A 4,530-nucleotide genomic window follows, 5' to 3' on the forward strand; every position below is an offset into this window, starting at 1 on the left:
TATTAAATAAAGAGTAAATTACAAGTTTTGTCCTTTATGTTTACATCAAATTGCAAGCGCTGTCTTTTTGGCCAAAAGTTTACAGGCGGTGTCCTTAACCTTTTAAAATCTTGCACGTTTTGTCTTTTAGGCCAAACCTGGTTAGAAATCTCAGTTAAAAATTGTCATGTGCAATACACATGAGGATAAAATGGTAATTTCCCTCTCAAATTATAAATACCACTCCTCTTCCCCAATTCTAAAACCCTAATTTAACAAATCTCAAATTACATTCAAAATTTCCCTACAATTAACATGGCCGGAACCCTAACTAACTCCGCCGGAGTAACCTCTTTCCGGTTCTTCAACAACCACCGCTCGTATCATATGTTTTTAATTTCCTTTTAGGTATTCCCATCTTTTTTTTAGCACAAAGGCATCCCTTGGAAACCTGAAGATGAGCGATGATAGCCTTCATAGCAGCCATATGTATTTCTGGGCATGTGACATGAGAAATCCTGATGGTAGCTCGTTTGTGGAGGTAATCTAAATTCTAATTCGTTTTCTTGTTTTCTTGACAGCTGCACATAAACAGAACATTTCACTATTTTAGATCTTATAACAGTTTTTCTATTTTTCAAAATCTTCAGTTGGTTTTCAGTTCGTTCAGTGCTGACGATGAGGACTACGCTGGGTTTGATTATAGCCTTATTGGATAGCTTTCTGAAGTACGGTTGGTGTACTTGAATCGATTTATTCAGGAGGTAAGGCCGTGGGGTATGGTGGGGCTTGGGTTGGGGCATTTGTTGACACGTGGAATGGGAGCCCCCACCACTCAAACCCACGCCCATGGGGTATGGTGGGGCTTGGGTTGGGCTTGGGTTGGGGCATTTGTTGACACGTGGAATGGGAGCCCCCACCACTCAAACCCACACCCATGGGATATGGTGGGGCTTGGGTTGGGGGCATGAGTTTGGTTTGGCCATTGAGAGCCTGCCATGTCACTTACTAGCCCGCCCTACGCCCGGCTTCAAACCCACGCCAATGGGGCCACGCCCAAACCCACGCCCCAACCCAAGCCCCCGGAGTGATGGCTTGGGCGTTTTCAGCCAACCCACGCCCTAACCCAAGCCCCATACCCATGGTCTAAGACATAAGTCTTCTCTTATTTTTACGTCTGCTCTCCTTTTGCCATTTCTTAGCTTAGTGTTGTGATGCTTTTAGATTATAAGTTACTTCATGGGCCTTGTTCCTACCAACTCAGTGGTATTAACAGTTCAATCAAGGTATTAACGGTTTCAGTTTACACTGCTGCTATATTGTTGAAGGTTTCGGTTAATTTTATATGATGTGTATTTACTATTTTACCACTGATTCAGATCATCTTTTTGTTGTTTTCTTTGATCTTTAAGAATCTTGATTTTTTTCTGGTGGGAAATGTTTTGTTGATATTTGGGTGTTAATGTTCTTGATGGAAGCTGCAAGATTTTCTTGAGTCAGCTAGCCCAGTGATTCAGATTCAGATTCTGTTACACCCTTTTTGGGATTTTTTTTAATATAAAAATTATCTTGAGAGGGAAATTACCATTTTACCCTCATGTGCATTGAACATGACAGTTTTTAACTGAGATTTCTAACCAGGTTTGGCCTAAAGAACAAAACGTGCAAGATTTTGAAAGGTTATGTACACCGCCTGTAAACTTTTGGCCAAAAAGACAACGCATGCAATTTGATGTAAACATAAAGGACAAAACTTGTAATTTACTCTTAAATAAATTATAAAAAATAGTTACAAGCATTTTTCTACTCACTTGCTGAGCCTTTTGCCTATCTGTAGAAAGTCTATGGTTCAATTTCATGTAATGTGATAATTTCATATAATTTAGTAATGATTATAAGTTGTGTATCATTAGCTGTTAAAAAAAAATACCGGTATGTACTGGTTGATAATACTTATAATATTGGATATGTCTGGTAAAAGTAGAGAGGACATGACACAGGCCCGCCTTTCACTTGCAAATCCGGATTTTGGCTAAAACGGGGTTGGTTATGATGAAACTGGTTTGGGTTCTAACCTGTTATTAAAAAGGAGAGAATCGGTCTTGATTGGTTTGATTGGTTTCAATTTATAGGGTTACAAATCATTTTCAGCTCTACACTTCGATTCAGGTTCAAACTGGATTCAACCATCCTGCTTTCAAAATTTGTTGGTTCTGTTTAGTTCCTAACCTGGCTTTTTTTTTTTTTTTTTTTTTTTTTTTTTGTGACTCTAACCTAAAAAGTATAAAGTAAAACACAAAAATCACCCTCGTTAAAATTACGTAATTCATCCATGAATCAAGAGAGATCATTCAATCAATCCATGATAAGTTTTGGATTAAGTTAACCCAGTGGACTAAAATGCCAATAGTAAAACTTTTTTGGACCCACAGGTGAAAAATGAAACATTTGGATTAAACTACCAAAATGAACCAAACCACAGTGAGTAAACTGCCATTTAACTCCAAGTGACTTATAGCAACTTCTTTATTGGAACGATAAACTCGCACACTATATATGCTATATCACCACTCGTTCTTCAAGCCGCTTGAACAAACTCATATGCTTACATAGCTTTTCCATAGAAATCTACCAAAATGAAGATGATAATGCAGTTCATGAGAGGTTTACAATATTCCTTAGGGGCCGTTTGGTTCGCGGAATGATTTGGAATTTGAATTGGAATTTGTATAAGAATTAGAATTTAAGGTAGCGTTCGTTTCATGGAATGGAATGGAATGGAATTAGGAAGTTTTTCTTTGTAAAATTGATCTTGGTTGGGGGAGGGAGGAATTTGAAATCCTTCACTCTAATGAAATTTGTGACTATTTCAACATTCCTTAGAAATCCTTCACTCTAATGAAGGAATGGAATGGAATGTTGAAATAGTCACAAATTTCATTGATTAAAGAAATTCATTGGATTTCAAATTCCCCCCTCCCCAAACCAAGATCAATTTTACAAAGAAAAACTTCCTAATTCCATTCCATTCCATTCCATGAAACGAACGCTACCTAAAGGAATTGGATTTGGAAATTTAACATTCCAATTGGAATTGGAAATTGTTGGAATTGGAATCTCAATTCCATTTTTGTTGTGTTTGTTTGTCAAATGAGTTGGAATCCATCACCCCGACACCAACAACCACCAGTTCGGGTCGAAACGGTTCGCGTCGAAACGGTTTGCGTCGAAACGGTTCGATTCGAAATGGTACGGGTCGGTTCGAAACAGTACGGGTCGAAACGGTTCACGTCGAAACGGCTCGGTTCGAAACTGTTCGGGTCGAAACGGTACGGATCGAAACGGTACGGGTCGAAATGGTTCGCGTCGAAACGGTTTGATTCGAAACGGTACGGGTTGAAACCGTTCGTGTCGTAACGTTACATGTCGAAACGGTACAAGTCGAAACTGTTCGCGTCGAAATAATACGGGTCGAAACGGTTCAGATCGTAATCAGTCTGGGTCGAAACGGCACGGGTTGAAATGGTGCGGGTTGAAATGGTGTGGGTTGAAACCGTACTGGTCGAAACGATCGAAAATTCTAATGAATTTACTTTAATTCCTTCACATATATGAAGGATTTTGAATTCCTTTAGTTAAAGGAATTTGAAGGAATTCATGACTAATTCCAATTTCATTGTCAACCAAACACATGAAGATTGGAATTGGGATTCCAATTCCATCAAATTCTATGAACCAAACATCTTAAGAGATGGAATTCAAATTCCAATTCCTCCAAATTCTATTGAATTTCTGCGAACCAAACGGCTCCTTACTGTTTCGCAAGAGGTTTCATGATGGCTCATGATATCTTATTACTTTGGGCAAATAAAATTGTCTAATGCGAGAAAGTGGATGGAGTATATTTGTTACTGATTAAAAAAATATATTTTCAGAGTAATTTTATGTAACGCAGGGGCGGAACCAGAGGAGGGGTCAACAGGGTCAGCTGACCCTCCGATCACCATAATTTATTGAATTTTTATATAGAAAATCAGAGTTTTAAAGAAACAAACATAAAATGGACCCGTAATTTTTAACATGTAAAGAAAATAAGCTAATGATGACCCTGACTAAAATGTTCTGGTTCCGCCACTATTAATCTAAGTGATCTAAAGTAGTATACTTTTCTAGAATTCCTTTGAGCATTCAGTAGTGTCATTAGGAATACGTTATTTGCTGAATAATTTTTCTTTTTCTTTTTTTGAACGACAAATTTGGATCACTGACGGACCACTGGAGTATTATCGTGCCAACAGCGAACCATCCGATCATATCCATCTCCACTAGACATAAATGTTTAAATATTTTGTGGAGAATAAAATATTTATCTTATATCGATGATCAGAATTGTAACGGGAAAATAAAATTTATCTTTTGTTAATAAATGTAGAACAATCAAGATGAACAAAAAGTGGTCCACAACTAAAATTGTATTTAAGAATTGTCATAAGGATTTGAGGAGCATTAAATATGAGCAGTATATGTAGAAAATTCCACACGAAGAAGGGG

The 4,530-nt window shown here is 37.7% G+C and overlaps 1 long non-coding RNA gene across 1 annotated transcript; it reads left to right on the forward strand.

Moving 5' to 3' along the window:
• The first annotated feature begins 239 nt into the window (after positions 1–239).
• On the forward strand, positions 240–1,428 carry LOC110921737. The gene is made up of 2 exons (XR_004864938.1): positions 240–520; positions 630–1,428. It is a non-coding gene; the product is annotated as an uncharacterized LOC110921737 (long non-coding RNA).
• Positions 1,429–4,530: the final 3,102 nt, after the last annotated feature.

The sequence above is a fragment of the Helianthus annuus genome, chromosome 8 (assembly GCF_002127325.2).
Source record: "Helianthus annuus cultivar XRQ/B chromosome 8, HanXRQr2.0-SUNRISE, whole genome shotgun sequence".
Lineage (NCBI taxonomy): Eukaryota > Viridiplantae > Streptophyta > Magnoliopsida > Asterales > Asteraceae > Helianthus > Helianthus annuus.